The sequence below is a fragment of the Pan troglodytes genome, chromosome 5, assembly GCF_028858775.2.
Source record: "Pan troglodytes isolate AG18354 chromosome 5, NHGRI_mPanTro3-v2.0_pri, whole genome shotgun sequence".
NCBI lineage: Eukaryota > Metazoa > Chordata > Mammalia > Primates > Hominidae > Pan > Pan troglodytes.
In genome coordinates, this window is record NC_072403.2 from 127,921,367 (window position 1) to 127,945,448 (window position 24,082).

General features: G+C 35.4%; 1 protein-coding gene across 4 annotated transcripts in view; it reads right to left on the reverse strand.

Annotated features, from left to right (window-relative positions):
• The window catches only part of FRK (fyn related Src family tyrosine kinase), a 163,196-nt gene that overhangs the window by 76,656 nt on the left and 62,458 nt on the right, over positions 1 to 24,082 (reverse strand). The window lies entirely within an intron of this gene.

The window sequence follows — 24,082 nt, forward strand, 5'->3', positions numbered from 1 at the left end:
AAAAGCAAAAGAAGGGTATATAACTTTTCCTTTGAAAATCTTAGAGTATCAAGGGAGAGATAAAAGACCACTTTAAGTAACAAATCAAAAAAGAAAGCGATGAAACAGGAATTTAAAAATCATTTAATCATCAACAGTGTGTAGTAGAAAATTAACCATAGGCTATAAGGAGGATGGAAGTGTTCTTTTAAAAAATATACTTTGAAAGGATTTGAAAGAGATACAGAAATCTAAAAAAATGAAAGACAAGGGTATGTGCACAAGTGAAGAAACCAAAAAGGTATTTGTGAGCAGATTGGTTTAATGAACAGCAGTGGTCAGGGAAAAAAAAAAAAAAACCAAGAAATATGGGCCTTTGATGTTTACAGATAATTCCATGTGGAAACTAACTCCATGGAAGAAGTAGATCTTTGGTAAATTTGAAAACTACAAAGGAGAGTTTTAAGATACTCCATTTAATATTTAACACAAAAGGAGTTTTAAGCCCTGAGCTCACCAGCAATATGAGGGAAAAAATGTGACTTGTTCTTTAAAAATTGTTTCACAAACAAATATGAAATGGAGATGTGGAGGGTGAAAGCAAAGAGGAATTCTTCCATGACTAGAAACAAAAAAGAGACTTGGTCCAAACTTTAGAGGTGAAAAGAAATTTTCATAAGGATCTACAGGCAAAGGTGTTTTAATGAGTACATGCATTTTTTTCCGGGGAGATAATCCATTGTTTTATTAAATTCTCAGAAATGCCTGTGAAAGAAACTAACCAACTCTTTCAATAAGGCCAAGTGTTTCTTCTGTATTTACACGAGCTGGTGCCAAGGCCACAACCACAACCTACCACCTTGAAAATCACTTATTCATTTTTTATTCAAAATTTACTTATTGATATGGTTTGGCTCTGTGTCCCCACCCAAATCTCTCTCTAATTATAATCCCCATGTGTTGGGGAAGGGACCTGGTGGGAGATGACTGGATCATGAGGGTGTTTCCTCCCATGCCGTTCTCATGGTAGTGAGTTCTCACAAGAGCTGATGGTTTAAAAGTGGCAGTTTCTCCGAACTCTCTCTCTCCTGCCACCATGTAAGATGTGCCTTGCTTCCCCTTCCCCCATGATTGTAAGTTTCCTGAGTCTTCCCCAGCCATCCAGAACTGTGAGACAATTAAACCTCTTTTCTTCATAAATTATCCAGTCTCAGGTAATATCTTTATAGCTGTGTGAGAACGGACTAATACAGAAAATTGATAGCAGTAGAGTGGGGCACTGCTATAAAGAAAAACTGAAAATGTGGAAGCAACTTTGGAACTAGGTAACAGGCAGATGTTGGACAGTTTGGAGGGCTCAGAAGAAGACAGGAATATGTAGGAAAGTTTGGAACTTCCTAGACACTTGTTGAACAGTTTTGATCAAAATGCTGATAGTAATATGGACAATGAATTCCAGGCTCAGTTGGTCTCAGATAGAAATGAGGAAGTTATTGGGAACTGGAGTAAAGGTCACTCATGCTATGCTTTGGCAAAGAGACCGGTGGCATTTTGTCCCTGCCCTAGTGATCTGTGGAATTGTGAACTTGACAGAGATGATTTAGGGTATCTAGCAGAAGAGATTTCTAAGCAGTGAAGCATCCAAGATGTGACCTGGCTGATTCTGAAAGCAGTCAGTCATATGCATTCACCAAGAGATTATCTGAAACTGGAACTTTTATTTATCAGGGAAGCAGAGCATAAAAGTTTGGAAAATTTGCAGCCTGATCATGTGGTAGAAAAGAAAAGCCCATTTTCTGGGGAGCAATTCAACCCAGTTGCAGAAATTTGCTTAAGTGACCAGGGGCCAAATGTTAATAGCCAAGACAATGAAGAAAATGTCTCCAAGGCATGCCAGAGATCTTCATGGCAGCCCCTCCCATCACAGGTCCAGAGGCCTAAAAGAGAAAAATGGTCTCATGGGCTGGGTACAGGGTCCTGCTGCTCTGTGCACCTTCTGGACTTGGTGCCCTATGTCTCAGCTGCTCCAGCTCCAGCTGTGGCTAAAGGAGGCCAAAGTACAGCAGAGTACAATCTCTATAGTAGGTTGACTATAGTTAACATTAATCTACTGTTCCTTATTTGAATGTTCCTAGCATGAAGAAAAGAGAAATAGTTAAGGTAATGGATATTCCAATTCAGATTATATTAATGTATCAAATTATCACATGTACCCAGAGAATATGTACATCTTTTATGTACCAATAAAAAATAATTTTAAAAACTATACTGTCTAATCTTAATCCATACATGACACAGAGACACACACACATATATGTGAATGAGTGGATGGATGTGTGTGTGTGTTTGTGTGTGTGTGTGTGTAGCTGCAGATACCAACATGGATGTACACATAGGTACTAGTTTTACTGCTTTGGGGGGATTAAAATGAAGCAGGTGCCCCCAGGGAGTCAAGGTGTGAGACCTGGTCTGCTACAGGTCAGAACAAGCACACACGTTCTCTTTCTTTCTTCCTTCATTCTTTCTTTCTTTCTTTCTTTTTAATAATTTAGCCCTGTATACCCAGATACTCACTAAGCATTGCTATCATGAATAATTACCAATAATAACACCAACGTTAATAACTAAAGATAGTTTAAAACCCATGTAAATGCCACCCACTGGACTTTGAAATAGTAGAAACTGAACACATCCACAGAGCAGCTTGTTCTCAAAAAGAAAGCCTGAAACAGTGCCAGAAAACACATCTTTTGTTTTCAGTGTCAACAAACTATTTGTCAGGAAACAAAAGGAAGGCTCTGCCTGCACTGATGGACTTTTCTGAAATCTGAAAATTAGTTTACTGCTTGCTCCTGCTTAGAATTACAGAAAGAAGCAGTTGCACAAATACATTACAAGCTTACTCCTCAGAACTGTTGTGGAAAAAGGCAGACTGAGAGAAGAAAGAGCCTCCACCTCCCTACCTCCCAACACACACCAGTGTTACTGTTAAATCAAGCAGAAAGCTGTCTCCTTACACGTTTTAAGTTCAGCCTAAAGGTTTCTCTGTACACAGTGAACTGCAACCTAAATGGATGTGCAAACAGACTGTAACCTACTCTTGTGCCAATCACCAAGTTTTGAGCAACCAAAGGTGGCCAACTGTTCAAACCCTGTTCAAAATAAGGCAAACACCGAGCTGTAACCAATCCAGCTGTTTCTGTACCTCTCTTCAATTTTTCTACATCGCTTTTCTTTTTCTCTCCATAAGTCCCTTTCCACCAGCTGGACTCTGTCTGAGCACACTCTGGCTCAGGAGACCGCCTGATTTGCCAACAGTTCTTTGCCCAGTTAAACTCTGCTAAGTTTAATTTGTCGAGGTTTTTCTTTTATCACTACCTAAGGATTAACCTTCTCTAGGGCCTCAGTTCTCAAACTCCAGTTTCTGAAGACTGTCCCAGGAAGTGTGTACAAGGCAAATAGTCTGAGAAGGTCGGAGGTAGAGCTCAGGTTGCTGTAGGTTCCCAAGTGCCACAGGCAATTCAGAGGCAGGTAACCAAGGTACTACAATTTGAAAAACACAGCTGTTTTTAGAAGAGGGGGACTTTCTCTTAACATCTTCTCCTAAATCCTGAGTCATCCTGCCATAGCCCACCTTGCACCTTTTTCTCTCCAGTCCACTCTGCCTCACACTGCCTCACACTGGACCCCACTTCTTTATTTTCAACCCTTACAAAACATTACAAATTCAATCCAAATGCTGTATAAAATTTGTGAAGAGCAAAGCTTTAAGTACAATACAGAGCAGAAAACAAGTTCAAACAGATACCAGAAATTTCTGTTCATTGAAATTTAATGTCCTTTCCGCTGAAGAGGGAATTTCCCAAAACTTTTTCCCTTATGTCTAGGGCCCCCTAATAGGTTGCTGAGGAACCACTCCTCTTCCTCCTTTCTCTGTGCCAGGGATTTTACAACAAAATTCTCCATGTTTCTGTATGCAAAGCAGTTTGATTTCCTACCCAACCCTTACTCCAAACTAGATTCTGGGTCTCCCTCTGTATACCCCAGCACTTCTTAAATTGTTCTGCTCAATTAAGGCCCATCTATTCCATGTCTTTATTCTCAGCAGCACAAACAGCCAGAGCTTTGAAAACAGAATTTTCTTTAGCACATCAAATCCTTAGGCAAAGCTCCTCTCACACCATTATCCATAGCAGATGGTAGCAACAGAATTATGCATCCTCTCGCTGTCCAGAACAAGCCTATACCCTGGGGTAAGGGTGAAAGGCAGAGTCCTTCCAGTTATATTTGTGTTTTAAATAATTCAGTTTATTAAAATTATAAGTGTCTTGAAGTAGACTAAAATGTTTGCTCTCTTACAAAGTGTTTTCATAAGAGGATATACTCTAATAATACACAATGGAAATATTATTTGTAAATAGCATGTAAACTATTTATATACAAATATGTGTTTTGAGAAACTGAAATATTCCCTGCCTTACTAGTAAGCATATTGCAATTAAATAAAATTTTATTCCAGAATTTTAGTGATACAAAGACATTTCCACCATGCTCTTTGCCTGGGATAATTTTTTTTCAATCATTGAAATACTCAGAGCATAATAAACTCTGACCTGTTCACTGTGACCCAGGAAAGGGTTTTAAAATCTTATAGATTTGAAGAGACCTGCTGTTGGAAAGAGGGCACAGTAAAGGAACATCCTAAAGCCTTAGAATTAGAGCTTCAAGTAAGCTTGAGGAGCATATTTCTCTGAAGGTGAATGATAATAGATTCATTACACAAGCCAGCTCCCCTCTGACTTATCTCCAGTGTATTCTTTGGATGGCAAGGCAAGGGGCTTGTGGTAGGAAAGCCTTCCTCTACAGATCAAATGAGTCTGAGCACCTTGTTCCTTTCCTTCATAGCTCTTTCCTTAGCTTACTTTGTTTTTGGTATTATTTGATTAATTCCTACTTCCCGTTACACATGTAAGCTCAAGAGAGTGGAAACCTTATCTTTTACTTATCACTGAAATTCCAAGAGCCTAGCACAACACATGGTATTAAATAAACTTGCATTCATACTGTTGAATGAATAAACAGATGATTATTTGAGGATGTGAGTCTTCCACTTGAAAGTTAAAAAGCTGACCAAATAATTTCAAAACGTAGGACAAGAATATAGAGAGAATATACTGAAGATTTGGTACAGAGAGCAAAAGAACAAGTCCACTTTTACCAGTAATGAATAACCTCATAGCCAATCAGATGATCACAATCCTATGAGGACGATGACAATTATAACAATCATGAAAAGAATAACATTTGGATTCCACTTTATAATTGAGTGCCATCACCTAGAATATGGCACTTATTCTCAAGGCAACTCTTGGGGATAGTCAGAGCAAGTGCTTCAAAATCCCCACTTTGTGGAAAAGGGAACTAGAAATGAGAGAAATTGCATGATTTGTCATGCAGAAATAATAAGCAGAGCCAGTGTGTTGGCAGATGTGCAAAGTAGTTACATGTGACTTCACTAAAATTGTGCAGAATAGAAAGTGGGGAGTATGGACTTGTCCTCAAATAATAATACCACTCTACAGAGTGGGTCAGAAATAGCCAATAGTTATGACTTATTAAGACCCAAACTTCAGGTTCTAAAAATGTTCCTGTAGAATAACAGAATATCTGTTTATGAAGTTAAACGTTAACTCCTATTTGTTATTTAGAGGTAGGCTTGGTTGCATAAGGATTAAAATTTGAAAACAGAAAGCAAAATGAGATTCAAATAAATATTTATTTGCAATCCTAAATGTGCAGCTATTACCAATAATAAATTATGATCTTAAAGAAACTTTTCTAAACTATCAACAACAAAAAAATTGATCAAACATTTCAAAAGTAAAACCAAATTATTATTTATTCCATCTATAGAAAACAGTATTACAAAATCATTGTGACATGAAGAGCCAAAGAGAATGAAGACAAAGACTACCATAAAAAAATTTATAAAAGACAGCTCATTAATATCTTATTATTCTCTAAATAATTTAAAGTGATCTCTTCTTTTGTCCCAGATCAATATTCCTTTTTTTTTTGTTTTTTGGTTTTTTTTTTTTGGAGTTTTTCTCGGACGCCCAGGCTTGAGTGCAATGGCATGATCTTGGCTCACTGCAACCTCCACCTCCTGGGTTCAAGTGATTCTCCTGCCTCAGCCTCCCGAGTAGCTAGGATTACAGGCACACGCCACCACATCCAGCTAATTTTGTATTTTTAGTAGAGATGGGGTTTCACCATGTTGGCCAGGCTGGTTTGAACTCCTGACCTCAGGTGATCCACCCACCTCAGCTTCCCAAAGTGTTGGGATTACAGACGTGAGCCACTGCACTGGGCCAATATTCCTTTTCTCAACAAATTCTGCAAACATCATTTTGTATCATTTTTCCTTAAGAGAGCTACCTCTCCAAATTACATATTCTATAGGCTCTCTAGATTCACCTGTGTTCAGAACTATTTTTGTAAACAGTAAATCACAATGACAAGACACAATTTTTCCAACTCCTTGAGTTTCCATACATGTGCTCATAATAGGCATTTTTTAACTTTGCCTCATAAAACTTTTCAAATATATTCCAAAGTAGAGACAATAGTATAACCACTTTACCCAACATCCAGCTGCAACAATTATAATTTTTCTAATTGTATTTCTTGTGGTTTACTTTTGACATGAATACAGATTTCTAAACTGTGGTTGGTTTCTAAACCTCAGTTGGGAAATTGAAGTAAAAAAAAGGACTAATAAAATTTCAGTGGTTTCATGTTTGCTTTTAAATGTAATATTTTTATGATCCATTAACTTTTAAAATCAAGTTCTTTCTGTTCTTTAGAAACTAAAAAGATGAATTATAAATGTTTTAAATGCTGAGACACATTGTAAAAATATATTGAAAAAATAAATATTTATGGAGGCCTATTATGCACTGAAAGAATAAAAAAAAAAAGACCATGCTTGCTTACAAGTTTACATTACAGTTGGAAAAACACAAACGTAGACCAGTATAAAAAGAAAAGAAGGGTCACAAAATATAAGCTTCCTAAGCACGCCATACATCATTTTGATGTCAGATAATTGGAGAAATATATTTTAAGAGAAATGTATCATGAGGAAACGTTTCATAATTGACATATATGATCAATATGTCAAATGGTGCAGACAAAATTTCACCTATAATGGCTGATCATTCAAAGGTTATGAGTAAAAAGAGTGATACAGTATAATTGCCTGGAATACATAACTATACTTCCACCTTCAAATTACAGTGCTATTGGTAGGAGTTTGACTTGACAAGCAGAGAACAAGGATTTTCTGCCTTATGATTTCTTTATGCTGACTGCAGTCTTCATGCCCATTGTATGTAATTAACTAAAATTAAATTTACAGCAAAGGTCATGTCACTTTAAAATCTCTTAATAACAAAAATAAGATGATTAAGAAATCTGCATAAATTTTCTTAGCATGCCCTAATGCAAATCTTTCTATTGCTTTTTCAAAGCCATATATTCCCTTTCAATTCATGTTTTGAAAAAAGAACAAATTAAATCTAGAAGACATAGAAGGAAAGAAATAGTAAAGACAACAGTAAAAAATGGTCAAAGGAAAACCAAACCATGGGAAGAATGCACAAAGACAAAAATTGATATTTTTGGGAAGATTAATAAAAGTCATAAGGCTCTAACAAGATTGTTCAAGAAAAAAATCAAAAATAATTTATCAATATCAGCAATTAAAGAGGAGACCATCACAGATTCTCACATATATTAAATTAATAAAAAAAATTGTTAACAACCATATGACAATAAATTTGACAACTAAGATGAAATCGACAGGTTCCCCAATAAATATAAAGTACCCAAAATAACACAAGAAGAAACAGAAAATATTAATAACCCTATATTTTTTAAAGAAATTACATTCATAATTTAAAACCTTCGCACAGAGAAAACTCCATGCCCTCAAGCCTTCACAAGTGAATTCTACCAAAATTTAAGGAAGAAATAATGTCAGTTTTACACATAAACTCTTTCAGAAAATACAGAAATAAAAAATATTTTCCAATTTGTTTTATGACACAAAGTTACCCTGATACCAAAATCATAGAGAATCATCTTTTTCCAAGAAAAGGAAACTACAGATGAATATCTCTTATGAACACTGATTTGAAACCCCTTAAAATATACTGGTAAATCAAATTCATCAAAAATATATCACAACCAAATGGGATTTATCCCATTTAGAAGGTTATTTGAAAATCAGTTGTAATTGACCATGTTGATGAATTGAAAAAGAAAAACTATATAATCAGCCGCTCAATAGATGCAGAAAAATCGTTTTGAAAAATTCAACATCTATTCATGATTTAAAAACAAAAACACTTAGCAAAGTTGAAATAGAAGAAAACTTTCTCATTCTGAAAAGGGGCAACAATATAAACCCTTCACCTAACATCATACTCAATGGTAAACTAAGAACAGACAAGAGCTACAAGCAGTTTTATATACACGGATGCAGACAAAGTCTGCAGTTAGATTCAGGCAACTTAATTATCTAATAAAACAAAAAAACAATAATTTTCAAAGAATGTGACAGAATCTAGAGTAGCTACAACAATGTCCTATATCCAATCACAGAAATAGCAGCATAGCAAAGAAACTGAAGAGTAACCCATACTCAGGCAAAAAAGCAGTCAACAAAAACGAACTCCAAGTATGTCCAGATGTTGAATTTTTAAATGGGCAGAAGACTTAAAGAGACACTTCACAAAAGGAAATATGAAGTTGGCTAATAAGCACAGGAAAATGTGCTCAACATCATTAGTCATCAAGGAAATGCAAATTAAAACCAACGTGAGATGGCAATTCATAACAAATAGAATAGCTAACAAAAAGACTAACAATACCAAATATTGGCAAAGATGTGGAGCATCTCTCATATGTAAAGTCAAAATAGTACAAGGCCTTTGGAGAAATATTTGGCAATATCTTATAAAGTTAAACATACATTGACTCTATGATGCAGCAATTTCACTCTTGGGTATTTACTTAAGAAAAATGAAAGCATATGGCCACAAGTAGACTTGCACAAAAATGTTAATATGAGTTTTGTTTGTAATAGACAAAAATGGGAAGCAGCCAAAATGTTCATCAACAACAGAATGGAGAAACAAATTACAATATAGTCAACTGGTACTCAGAATCAAAAATCAGCAAACTAATGATACATGCAACAATATGATTGAGCCTCAAAACCATTATGTCAAGCCAAAGAAGCAAGACACAGAAAAGTAGATATATGATTGCATTTATATGAAGTGCCAGCATAGGCAAAACTAAGCTATGGTGATGGAATTACAAGGGCAGGGAAAGGGAGAGTATCTGGAAAGTGATATGGAATTTCCTGAGGTAATAGAAATGTTCTACATTGGGAGCAGCGGTGGCTCAGACCTGTTGTCCTGGTGCATAAGGAGGCGAGGTTTAGGCGTTCGAAGCCAGCCTGGGCAACATACAAACCTCTCATCTATATAACCAAGAAATGTTCTACATCATTATTGTTGTGTTATTTGATATACATTTATCAAATTCCATTGAAATGTAAGCTTAAAATCTGTTATTTTACTGTGTGTAAACTGTACGTAAGAAAGAATAATTTTTCAAAGCTACATTTAATTTTATAGCCCTAACATTTTCTTAGTTACACTTGAAAATAACTAGGTTGGCTTTTGAAAAAAAAAATTCCACTGAAAAGTTTGATCACAGAAATCTTTTCATACAGTTTATGTCTGCTGCTATAGAATCCTGAGAACCTACACACACACACACACACACACACACACACACACACACACACACACATTAGACTGACCCATGTGAATATAACTTTCCTGGCTCCTGCTTCCTTACCATCAAGGAGGGTATGGAAATGACGTGAGTTACTTGGGGAGAATATCTGCTTTCCTGATAAGATATTTACGTTTTTATGTATTTATTTACTTATTTTTTCCTTTTTCTTTCATTTTTTTAATTATTATTATTATACTTTAAGTTTTAGGGTACATGTGCACAATGTGCAGGTTAGTTACATATGTATACACGTGACATGCTGGTGCGCTGCACCCACTAACTCATCATCTAGCATTAGGTATATCTCCCAATGCTATCCCTCCCCCCTCCCCACACCCCACAACAGTCCCCAGAATGTGATGTTCCCCTTCTTGTGTCCATGTGTTCTCATTGTTCAATTCCCACCTATGAGTGAGAATATGCGGTGTTTGGTTTTTTGTTCTTGCGATAGTTTACTGAGAATGATGATTTCCAACTTCATCCATGTCCCTACAAAGGACATGAACTCATCATTTTTTATGGCTGCATAGTATTCCATGGTGTATATGTGCCACATTTTCTTAATCCAGTCTATCATTGTTGGACATTTGGGTCGGTTCCAAGTCTTTGCTATTGTGAACAATGACACAATAAACATACGTGTGCATGTGTCTTTATAGCAGCATGATTTATAGTCCTTTGGGTATATACCCAGTAATGGGATGGCTGGGTCAAATGGTATTTCTAGTTCTAGATCCCTGAGGAATCACCACACTGACTTCCACAATGGTTGAACTAGTTTACAGTCCCACCAACAGTGTAAAAGTGTTCCTATTGCTCCACATCCTCTCCAGCACCTGTTGTTTCCTGACTTTTTAATGATTGCCATTCTAACTGGTGTGAGACGATATCTCATTGTGGTTTTGATTTGCATTTCTCTGATGGCCAGTGATGGTGAGCATTTTTTCATGTGTTTTTTGGCTGCATAAATGTCTTACCTTTTTAAAAAAGGTCTTCTGGAGAGAGGGCTTTAAAGCAAAGAATAGAAAGAATTGCAGGCCCCATGAAAGGAAGAAATTAGAATTAGTGAGGCCCCAGAAGATCTGTCAAAAGATATCACATAGACCGCCATTGCTTCTTTGTTTAGAAAGGTGTAGACATAGCCACACATTGCAGAGGACCAGCTGGATGAAGCTCTAATTCTGGAATCAAGAAAGTAAATATCTAATTGGCAATATTTGTTATGAAAAGTTATGCTCCCAATTAGCTGAGGTTTTTGGAAAAGATATATTCAGATTGAAAAGTAAACAAAAATGTATTGTTTGCTTTCACTTTATTCAAAAAATGACTAAAACTTTATCTTAAAATCTATATATGGAATCTACTCTGTATTTGACTATGAAATATTCTATTGAATTTCAGCAGTAAAAGGAAATTCCTGCCACTGATGGTGAAATCATCATGAACTTATACCTAGACCATAAATATGTTTTCAAATTAAACAACTCTTTTCCAGATATGATAAAGCTTGAAACCACATTCTTGTCATTTTGACCTTTTACAAAACTAGACTTATTAGAAGACCTAAAAGCACCCAACATACGTGGTTATATCTTTATTTGTTATAGCCTACTTCTTACCAATGTCCTTCCTATTACTAATATTTGTGTGTTATAATCCTCTGTTAATAATATGAGTTATCTGTCATTGGTTCCACAATACAGAATAATAAATACTGTTGGGAAAACAAGCTATAGTTCTCTGTTTATGTTGAATCCAAAGTTTGCCATTTACTCACTGTAAAGGAGTATATTCCATATGTTGCATGGCCTCTGGCCTCAGTTTCCTCATCTGAGTTAAACTGAGATGAGGAAACTCATCTGAGTTAAAAAGGGGGTAATAATAGTACATTCCTCACAGGGTTATTGCAAAGAGTAAAGTAGAATTGAATGGAAAAAAATTCAGCACCTTAATATCTCCTTGACATTTCAATTGGAGTCTACCAATAACTCTATAAAAGTAATCTACCAATAACTCTAGAGTAATCTACCAATAACTCAATAAAGCACAGAGAACAGGGGCCTTATCTTTCCATGCTCCTCCCTCCTTCATGACAGTACCCATAGAAGAGGAACTTTGTGTTTCTATAATGCTAAAAGCCATAAAAATATTTTTTAAAAGGAAAGACTCTAGCTATATACACTATGGCTAAGTCTGTCATCCATTTATTCATTTACATAGTTTTGAACTTTAGAATCAAGACTTCTGATTTCAGTTGAGAAGTGTGCAGCAAATAATTCTCTAATCAAATTGTACTAATGTAAAAAGCAAGGCAAAACCCTTCAGGATCTCCGGCTAGGCAAAGAGTTCCTAGACGTGACACCAAAAGTATGATTCATAATAGAAAAACATAAGTTAAACCAGGAAGGAAGGAAGGAAGGAAGGAAGGAGGGAGGGAGGGAGGGAGGGGGGAAGGGAGGAAAGAAGGAAGGAAGGAAGGAAGGAAAGACACGTGTAACACACCCACCTGCCCACCCACCATTAGGTTTTGTTTTTTTTTTAACTGATGATAAAATGTCAGGGATGTGGATAAGATGTCTTTCAAGGAGCCAAATTCTTTGGGATCCAAGTTAGAGAGAGCTGGTTGCTTTGTCCACAACAAAAGGCTTTGAGAAGCCAAAAGGTGACTTACTAATTCTACAAAGAATTTACCAGAAGGAAGGAAATGTAGCATCAGTGAATGATGCCAGTAACCAACACCTGAAGAAATCATCAGCTGAATACCAAAACGGGGCAAACTGAATAGTGGAGAAAGACGTGTCAAAACTGGGCATGGAATAAGGTACAAAGTAGGGAAGAGATGATAAGGAATTTATAATAAATCTCTGAAGTATTGGCTATTGCTTTATGTATAACTTGTCATGTTCCTGCAGGAATAGGATCAGGTCTTAAAGAGTTGCCTGTGGGCCATCCTAAACTGTTAAATGCATTAGGAACGATGTGTTAGATGTGTTGGAAAACTGTTAGATGAATTCAAAGTAATTGTTACTAATTACTTCACAAAGTGATTTTGAGGGCTAATGAGAGAGCATATTTAAATCATCCAACAATGTTCAAACTGCTATTCTTTAACATGAAATAACTTCCTCCCATCATACTACTAGAACAAAACAAAAACATAGTCGCAAATAAACAGCCTTAACAGAAAAGAGACAAGACAGCATAATTTTTTAAACTGTCAAATAGGTTGACAGAAGAAAATACTTATAATAGTGAATATAAGTGGCCTAAATGCTCCCATCAAGTCATAGAATTTAAGACTGGTTTAAAAAATCGAATCTGAGTGTATATTTCTTATCAAGTCACCAAAGGTGAAAAGATACAGAAATTATCAAAGTACAGTGTCAGATAAATTTTTTTCAATTTAATTTTTTAAAAACTAGGCACAACAATGTAAATTTAGAAAAATTGGAGTTTGGAGTTTTTCTAAAATCATCAAATTATAAAAGGTCATTATAACTGATAATTCATAATTCACAAATATGTTAATATGCACAAAATAGGATAAATAAAAATAGCATAAAGTAAGAACTATTCAAAAGTAAAAGGGAAAGCAGAACATTTGTAATCCAGTCCTATAGGTCTACAACAGATTCAATAAACAAAAATTATAAAAGGGCTTAAAGAAGAAAAAATAATATGATTAGAAAAATCATGATAAAAGACATTAAAAGAAAAATGCAAAATGAAACATGAGCTTTGAGTTTAAAAAAAAAAAAGGCTGATATATAGGAGTGGACAGGACAGTTAGAGATGCTGGCCAAAGGGAAGTGAGGAACTGTTCAGAGACAAAGTCAGGGTTCAGAGGAGAAGCTATCCAGTATCTACAGGAAAAGGAAACTGAGTCATTAAAATGCTTATAATAAGTGCCTATATGGTAGGTAGAAACTGACTCCTTTTACTGCACAGTCAACACTCAATAAAATACACCACTTCTGATACCAGATGTGTAGGAGGTTTTCCCCACACACCAAGCATTTCACCAGCAGACACCAACTGGGTTTTCTGCAATTTAACTCAGTTTTGATGTTAACTGGTTATACTGTCACAAAACCCTTATCACTACTCAGTACCATCAGTATTTTTTCTGACAGGAAATCACAATTTATTTTTAAAAATTTCCTATACTAACAAATTTAAATTTTCTACATATGTTCCTTGACTAATTGCATTTTTATCTAATAAAATTTCAGTCTTTTGATTATTTAAAAACTGGATGTTTTTTTCTTAACATAGGGTGTGGACTCTATCAAAAGAAAACATTCATTCAGTGTGTTAGTTAGCTAGCACTGCTGTAACAAAGCACTACAAATGGGTTAGCTTAGCAGGAATGTATCTTCTTCCTACAGCTCTCAAGGTTACAAGTCTGAGGCCAACATGTCAGCATGTTAGCTCCTTCTGCGGTCAGTGAGGGAAAATCTGTTCCATGGCTCTCTCCTAGCTTCTGGTGTTTTGTTGGCAGTCTTTGGCATCCCTTAATTTGTAGATACATCACTCCAATCTCTGCCTCACATTCACATAGCATTCTTCCTGTGTGTATGTCTGAGTCTCCAAATTTCCCCTTTATATAAGTACATATTAGGGCTCCATCCTATGCCCGTATGGTCTCCTCCTAACTAACTAGATCTGCAATGTCTCTATTCCAAATCAGGTCACATTCTGAGGGTAAAGGCGGTTGGGGACTTCCACATAAAGACTTTGGGGGGACATACTTCAACTCATAGCATTCAGTAATTCACTTATCAATATATTTAGGCAGAGAACATTTATGTCCTGAATCCTACAATGCTTAGCCTTATGTTGTCATTGGAAGGAAAGAGGAAACTTCCAGTTCCTGCCCTCACTGAGCAGACAGTTGAGATGTGGGACCTGCCATTCTGTTTTGCTCACTCTGCTCCAGCCACATCAAGCTCCTCCATGTTCCTGGGCACAATTAGCAAGCTCCTTCCTCAGGGACTTTTCACCTTCTCTTTCCTCTGCCTGGAACGCTCTTCACTAGATCCTTCAATTCACCACCTCTGTGAGATCTTCCCTAACTATCCCATTTAAAATAGTGACACCACTCATCTCACACTGCTTATTTCTCCTTCTAATTTTCTCAAAAATGCTTCTCATCTTCTAATATAGTCTATAACTTACTTCTTTGTTTTGTTTATTTTCTGCCTCCCCACTAGAATTAAACAACTTGAGAATAGGGATTTTTGTCTGTTTTGTACACTGCTGTAACCCCAGGGCCTAAAATCATGCTCAGATAATGATGATGCAATGGATTAAGTGCTATGAGAGATACTACAGCCTTAAGGTTTAAGTTCAATAATCTCTTATTTATTTTACACATATTTATTGAGCACCTACCTATTTAGGTACTGCTTGCGTAGTAGTGAGTCATACCAAATTCACTTTCATTGTTTATTCTCTCTTTGCTCTTCAGAATAAAAGCTTCCTAAATCATCAATTTAATTCAGTATTGTTCTATTGCATAAAGTAAGGGCCAGGCACCGTGCAAATTATTTACATTAACTATTCATCTATTCTACAGAACAACCCTATAAGGGAAGCACTTTTACAATCACTTCCTACACAAGGAAACTGAGATGTTTTAAGCCTTTTCTGAGGTCAAATTAGCAAGCCACAGTGCTAGAATGCAAATCCAGATCTATCAGTCACCCCTTTTCCATCTGAAGGTCCTTTCATTCATCATCATCTATCTAAAAATCAAAATACTCTGATATTGTGCCCTTAATCCCTTTTTTAACCTGATTTTTAAGGAAAATTTTTTCCAATTATTTTGTATTTTTGTTTGTTTTAGTTTAACTTTATTAATTCCAGATCCTATTTATTTTCTAGCCATCTCAGAAAGTACCGTATAAATTCTTACTCTTTGAAATTGAATTTCTTCATGGCCTACAATGATCAGTTTTTATTTATGAACCACAGACCCCTCGGACGAAGGTATAATCCATATTTGTGTGGTACAGAGTTGGTATCTGAAACAGGTGTTTTCCTGGCCTCATAGTAGAACAGAGTTTGAGATTATAATGAGCCAGCCACTCCACAGTTCAGACCCTCTCAATTTCTTTTTGATCCATAGTCAGGGACAGAGGTAAGGGAGAGAGGATGATCCCTCAGGTGTCCCATAAAATGCTAATTCCCTTGGTCCAGTGTGCCTGACCACTCGTGGTTTTGCCAACTTACTTTGGGGAATCCGAGAACTCAGCCAAAATCATTTCCCAAATACTAAAATAAAATATGCACCTAGCGCTCCTATCACTCAGAAAATGATAAGAGTTTTAGGAGCTCTCTGGCACAAAGCTCCTAATCCTTTGGAATTTCCTGGGTGATAGGAGCATCTTTTGTTCTAATGGGGTAACACATGGTGGGCTTCTGAATTGGGGCTGGTCACCAGAAAGAACAAGCCATGAGGAGGGAAGAGCTGGAGATCTAATAATTGATCATACCCACGTGATAAACCCTCCATAAAAAAGCCCTGAACATGTGGATGTGTCTGGAGGGTAGTGCATTTGGGGAGGGTGTGGAAACCCTTCATTGCTTTCCCCATACCTCACCCTGTGAATCTCTTTCATCAGGCTGTTAATCTGTATCCTTTACAATATCCTTTGGAATACATTGGTAAACGTGTTTCCCTGAGTTCTGTGAGCCATTCGAGCAAACTAATCAAACCCCAAGAGTGGGTCATGGGAAGCACCCAATTTATAGCTAGTTGGTCAGAAGCAAAGGTCACAACCTGGGGATTGTAGCTGGTATCCGCAGTAGAGGACACTCCTGTGGGACTAAGCCCTTAAGCTGTGCAGTCAGTAGGATCCTTTACAAACATATTTGGCAATAAGCAGTAAGAGCCTTAAATCATTCATTGTTTGGCTCAGTAATTCAGATTCTTGGACTCTATCCTTAAAAAAAATCGTGCAAAACATGGAAAAATCTTTATATGGGAAGAAATTTGTTGCTATGCTATTCAAACATTAGAAAAATAAAAAGTGTAAGAAAGTCTAAATGCTAACTGTTAAGATGAGGGTTAAATTATGATTAATTCACTGACAGAAATATGAAAATTAGAAAAATTAAGCTGAAGACTGGGTAGCACCTTAAAATGCATAGAAGTAAAAAAGTGGAATATGTACACTGATTACTTTCATGCAGAAAACATAAGCACATGAAAACTAAGATATTTTACTTTTGTATAATAAATTTGTTATACATATATCACCTGAAAAATATATTTTAGTAACATTCAAAAATGTCATTATAACATAACATATTACTTTGTGCCAAAAATACTTCAGTGAATTTCAGAGAGGAGGAAAATCACATCTAGCTCTAATGGTTGAGAAGAGATGTAATGCAGGAAGTTAGATTTAAAGTGGATATTGAACAATTTGGATGGCAGAGAAATGAGTACACATTCACAACAATACTTTTAATTTATGTTCCAAACTCCACATCACCCCAATTTGGAGTAAGAAATCAACTCAATGGATCTGTGTACATCTAAGCCAATCAGAATTAGAGTCCATGGACTCCCACAAAGCCATGTGACCCCCAAGTCTGACATCAAAATTACATCAAGATCAGCTAGAAATAGATTCAGTTAGGTTTCTTTCAATTTGTTTCTTAAAAGATGAAAGTGTTATAAAAATACACCATGTCTTGGTTATCTTTAACCAATTTATCTATGAAATATGAAACAGCAGATTAGGAATAAAATTTATTTTGAGAAACAATATGATCATTCACATGAAAACTGTCCCAAACTCTCAGATATTTTTAAATTCCTAAAAGATTTTCCCAGACTTACAATTATTTCTCATTACTTCATTCTAACAGACTGTCACCATAATTCTGACATTATAATTAAATTCATATCCAAAATATACACAAGAGGAAGCTGTAGAAAAATTTCCAACATAAGGTTCCTTCCTAATAAAATGAATCCCTCATTGTATTCTAAGGCCTACAGGGTCAGGAACTGTGTATCATTTCTCAGATTCATCCACATATGGAGCACATGGAAGACAATAAATTTTTTCTGAGAAAATCAACACAGGTAAAAATCATAAAGTGAAAGACTAATAGGCAATATTATAGAAATATTTTTAAAATTTTGTGTAGCAAAAAAACATAATAAAAGTCAAAAGGCAAGCTAAAACTGAAAAACATTATCTGCAACACATGAGAAAAAAGAGATGCTTTTCTTACAATGTTCTCTTACATGTAAATGAGAAAAGATTGACATTTAAGAGAAAAAGAGGCAAACTTGCAGCCTATCCCCAACACCACGATATCCTAAGGAAGGAGTGATCATTACAGAATAAGTATAGAAAAAAAAAATCAAGATTCACATGGCAGGTTTAATAAGTTTGCTTAATAATACAGAATTTGAAGAGAAATCTTTAACAAACATGTGGTGTATTGATGAATGTGCATAATCCACTCAGCATTGTTATTACAATCCATGTTTAAACACTTTACATTGTTAATTAATGTTGGTTAATATTGGAAGTTCTGTTAATTCAACTAAAATGTCAAGTAGCATTACTGCAAATACATATTCATTTATATTTCATGGCCATGTTTAATTTCTTGAGGGAGGGAGAAACATCTTTGAGATGCAGAGAGTAATTTTATGTAATAGCACCGCAGAATTGATTCACATTGTTTTTCCATGTTTACAGCTTTTTGGGGGTGTGTATATATTGCATTCAATTCATTAAAAAAATTCTTCTTTGCAGACATAAATAATGGAATTCATGCCTGTGATAAGCAAAAAAGAATAAAAAATTTTAAATTATGGAAATAAGAGAAAAGCAAATGCAATCAAGGGTTGTGAAATGCCTAGGACTGAAATCTAGAAATCTGTTTATTAATAACGTAGCCTTTTGTTGTCATTTTTAGAAATACTAGAGACTATTTTCACCTCTCAGATTGTCCCTTCTTGCACTCAGCATACTTGAGCAAGAAAGACTGTGTTCTCCAGACTCTATGATGGAACACAGGCAGCCAGTTATTAATAAGATCAATTTGAACTGCCAGGCAGAGATGAAACATCAGCACAAGCTAATTAAAAGGTTACATTTCAATTCAAATATCTAAGTAAGAATAATAGTCATTACCACAATATCAATAGACTTTAAAACTGGCTATGTTTACCAATATCCTCAGGATAAATGTACACATACATGGACCAAAAAAGACACTTTCCCTTTAATATAAAAATAAATTACTTAGGGATAATTTGTCCTAAGCCCATAGATCAGTGGTTCAGGATAGAGCAAGGTATTATATCTATGAGACCAGTTCTTCAGCTTTTAAATTCTAATTGAGCCAGTTATTTTTCTCTTTATTTTGTACAAATTTATTGAACAATAAATTTTAAAATCTAGGCTCTAAACAAATTTTATAAAATCATTTTTCAACTAGGTGTCTACTTTTCCGCCTCATAAAAGTCCTGTGGCAGAAGTGGAAGAAGCCAAGGAAAAAGAAATGAGGAATTAAGTCAGAGAAGTGATGGTGTAAATGAGAGATAATTAGGGCCTTGAAAGGCCCTGCAAGGAGACTCAGAAGTCAACTCTAAGTCAGAGAGAAAACTGCTGGAGGATTTTGAACAGAGAAGTAATTTTAATTTTTTGGCATTTTAATGGGGTCACTCTGCCTGCTAGGTTGAGCATAGACTGTATTTAAGGTAAGGGTTACATCACAGAGGCCAGTTAGGAAACTATCACTCTAAGCCAGATTGAAAGTTCAAGGTAGGTTGGACCAGATGGGGACAGGAGCTGGTGAGAGATGGTTCATTTGTGGACACTGCTGAAGGAAGAGGCAAAGCAATGTGTCTGGAAATGAGGTGTGAAAAGAAAATGGAAATCAGAACGATTCCAAGGTATTTGGCCTGAGCAAATGGAGGATATTTGCTGTTGACAGAGCTGGGGTAACCTTTGCGTGGCCGGGTCATGGGATGAATGCTCCTGCATTCATGGGATGAACAGAGGTTGTTTACTGGGTAAAAACATACAGTTAGACAGAAGGAATAAGTTATAATGTTTAATAGTACAGCATGATGTCTATACTTAACAGTAATTGCATATTTCAAAATACCTAGAAGAGAGAATTTGGAATGCTCCCAACACGGAGAATTGATCAGTGTTTGAGGTGATGGATATCCCAATTACCCCGACTTGATCATTATATATTGTATGCATGAATCAAAATATCACATGTACACCATAAATATGTATAATTATTATGTATCAAAAATAATGTAGATAACTAAAATGAGGACTAAGATCTGACCAACAAGTATTACGATGTGGAATTTCCTTGGTGACTTTTGATAAGAGCAGCTTCCCAGAGTAGTAAGAAGAATAGTCTAACTGCAGTGTGTTCAAGAGAGAATGAGTCAGCAAAATTCAGATTGTGGGAAATTCCACAGGCAAAGGAAATAAACTGCAAGGAAACTAACGCAGAGAGAAGATCCATATTAAACAAGATTAAAAGAGACAAATCAATTATAACAAATGGACTTTATGTGGACTCACAAGCAACCACAAGACATACCCACAAAAATCTGGATTCAAATAAACCATAAAAAACAAACTATAAAACTGTGAGAAGTTTTACCCTGGATACTTGGTAATATTAGGGTTATTTTATTTTTTAGGAGAGATTATTTTATAATTATGTTTGTTTATTAAGAGTATTTCATGTATTTTAGATATACTTACAAAATGATTTACAGATATAATTATATGATGCCTAGGATTTGCTTCGAAATAACACCATAGTGGATGGAAATTGGGTGGGAAGAAGAAATATTAATATAAGGATGAGATAAGATTGCCATATATTGAGAATTGTTGAAGTTGAGTAATGGTACCTAGTGGTACTGTTCTCTATCCTTTTTATATGTTTGAACTTTTTTATAATAAAAATTTTAAAATTGTGGTGTGGGGGATCAGAGAGAGAAGAAAAAATTAGGACCCTGAGTATAGGCAACTTTTGCAGAGTTTTGCTATATAGTAGAGATTCGTGTGCAGTAATCAGAGGGGAAGTAGAGTCAAGCGTTGTTTTTAAGAGTTAAGAATACTGATTTTGTTTGCTGCTGCTTGGCCTTCCAAGAAGAACTTAGTTTTGACAAATGATTTAATTCTTTACTAATGAGAATTTAAGTTATAGTGGTGACCTCAAGAGAGGTCAAAAATTGTTCTAAGAAATCAGTACACAAATATCCAATTTCAGTTGACCTCACAGGATGCTTAAGGATCATCCACATTATAACATTTCTAACAGTCTTATTCTTTTCCAATATAACTACAACCATTACTCACATCTACATATCCATCAAAAACACACATTCAGAAACTCTCTACATAATAACATTGAATGAAAATTCTGTTTCAAAGTTATAATCTGCTAATATAACTCACTAGCAAAGTATTAGCACATGACAGCTAGTAAATTTGGATTAAATATAACCAATGCCCAAATCAAAAAATGAAGAAGCAAGGAAAACTGTCATACGCTGTATGTAGCTATTCCTTAAAATCAAACTATCAACTCATTGGCTTATTAGTAGAATTAATTCTTAAACGTTTTCCTTAATCACTACTGTACTCACTTTTTTTTCAACATTGCTGGCTAACAAGTACTCAGTTGTTGCAACAACTACCCATAAATAAATAGCGAGCAGGTGAATATCTGTTTCTATGGTTTCTATTTACAGTAGAGAGAGATTGTTTGACACTTGCTACTTTCCTTTTATAATAGAAATTTAAATATTGCCTTCTCCCTATTCTTATCCTTCTTTTCCTCCATCCTGTAATGCTATCTATTTTCTTTCTCTTCATCTGGCTCTCTTTCTCAATCACCATTACCTCTAAGTTCCATTAAAAGTGATTTAATTTCAGTTTTCCATTCTAGGAAAAATGTCTGGACAGAAAAGGAACAAGCAGTGGGAGAGCTGCCTGCACTTTTTTTAAAAATAAGTTTCAGCAAATATACTTTGCTTCTTAAACTAGATCAGCAACTTAAGAAGAAATGACAGAGTTTCCTTCTTTGCTTAGACAAAGCCTCTTTCTATGACAAATCTTCGAGTAACAGGGATAGTTCCCTCCACCTCCATCTTTCAGCAGTGTCTGATATCTGTTTGATAAGATAAGCTTCAGGAATGCAGTGAGCCAATTACTTGGGTTGCCCTCAGCAAATATACTTACTTACTGCTGGATCAAACTAAAACATTCATTACTTATACCCCTATTTCTATACATGGTACAAAATTACAGCAAACAAAAGTTGGTAAAATATAATGTTACATTGATAACAAAAAACATCAGTTTGAAAAATAATTTGGGATCATTTTTCTCATAATACCCTCTGTACAAAATTGAATCACCCAAGTGTGCTCAATGACCTGTCAGTGTACAATGATGCAATAGAAATGGTAAAACAAAATCCTTTATATCATCCCAAAACTGTTGAGCAAAGATTCCTGAGAGATAGTCTTCCCTTGCTTTTGAGAAAATTAGCTTCTGGGAAGTGACTTTCAAAGTCAAACAAGGTGGTAATATTCTTTTGAAAAGGAAAAAAATAATCCTTTATTCATTAAATAAGTAAAATAACATTACAACATAGATATCAATGTACTTAACTGTAAATTAAATGTACAGATATGTTGAGCAAATTAAATGAGCACTGTCCTATGTCAACATTGGAACTGTGCAGAAACATATGAACCTTCTCTAATCCAAGTTCAATTATGTATTCCTTTAACTCCTCAAAAAGCAATTTCATATTCTACATGTGAGCATGCCAAGAGAAAAAAAGTTACTTTTAGTATTATTAACATAGTATTTCTTTGAATATTAAGTCAGCAAATAACACATATTTCATGTTTGTCCTAATGGAGAATGTCAGGCACACCCAAATGTATCACTGCTTTCTTTGTAGACTTTCTGAATCACTCAGCCAAGCAAAGCTATTAACTTACTCTAATACCCTACAGAAGCCTTTGGTTTTACCACCTTTAAAATGCCTGTACAGCCAATTTCCCATTAGCAAATAGAAAAGATTTTTTATATTACTATTAAGTTGCTTTAACAAATTCAATTTTAGGTCCCTGAAGTCTCTTACTTGGTTCCACTGCCTGTACAACAGGTGTTCGTATTTTTGTGCATTGCTTTCTTTTTACATTAAGAAAGATAAACAACACCAAAGTGTAATAGATAATTTGGTTGATATAAAGAAAGTAGAATGAGGGAAGAAATGGGCTTAATTCACTTTCAATGACAATGATTAGAATTTCATTTTCTACACTACAGACCCAATGGTAAAGGAGCAAAAGCTCCAGGGACTTTAAAAATATAATTAAAATAATATAAGCACAGAATCATGAACTTTCTGGCATGCCCATATTTGTCTGACTTATTTCCATACTGAGCACAATATCCACATCCAGTCTTCCCTCAGCTACTGCATACTATTATCTGTCTACTCATAAATCCCTTCTTATTCTCTATCGTTTCTCACACATTCTCACTTTACTTGTTTTCCTTAAACATTAGCTTATTTCTTTTATTTTTGCCTTTGGGGTCATTTGTTTAATAAACATCTTCTTTTCTAATGTTTATTAAAAATTCACCTGCCTTTTTTACCCACATTTTAAACTAATGTGTCTCCTCTTTTTCTTTGTCTTGATTGTTTTCTCTACACCTCATATTTCTCCTCTACTGCACCTGGGTCTCATTCAGGTAGAGTGAAGAAAGGCCCAACTGAAGGCACTTTCCTGCCTTGCTTTGCAGATTTGGAGGAAAACAGAATGAATCCTACACATGTGTACAAACCCGCAAATGAGGGGAAAGCACAGGGAGCTTGTGTCAAATTCTCCAGCAAAGATGTGCACAGTTAGAATTGAAAAGCAATGGGATAAACAAGGTAAGAGGCAGGGGAGACAGCACCAACCAGCATGAGAGCCACAGAAGCAAAATGGGAGCCAGGTAAGGAAGTAGCTAGAGGAGGTTTCTGGCCAACATTCATTAATTACAATTCTGTCAAACAGCCTGTCATGTTTGGTTTACAATGAGTCTTCCAACCAAGCTCAGAAAGGCAATTTAAAAATGTATTTTTTAATTAGTATATAGATTAAGATATAAAAAATTTTTTCTTTATAATTTAAGGTTCTAAA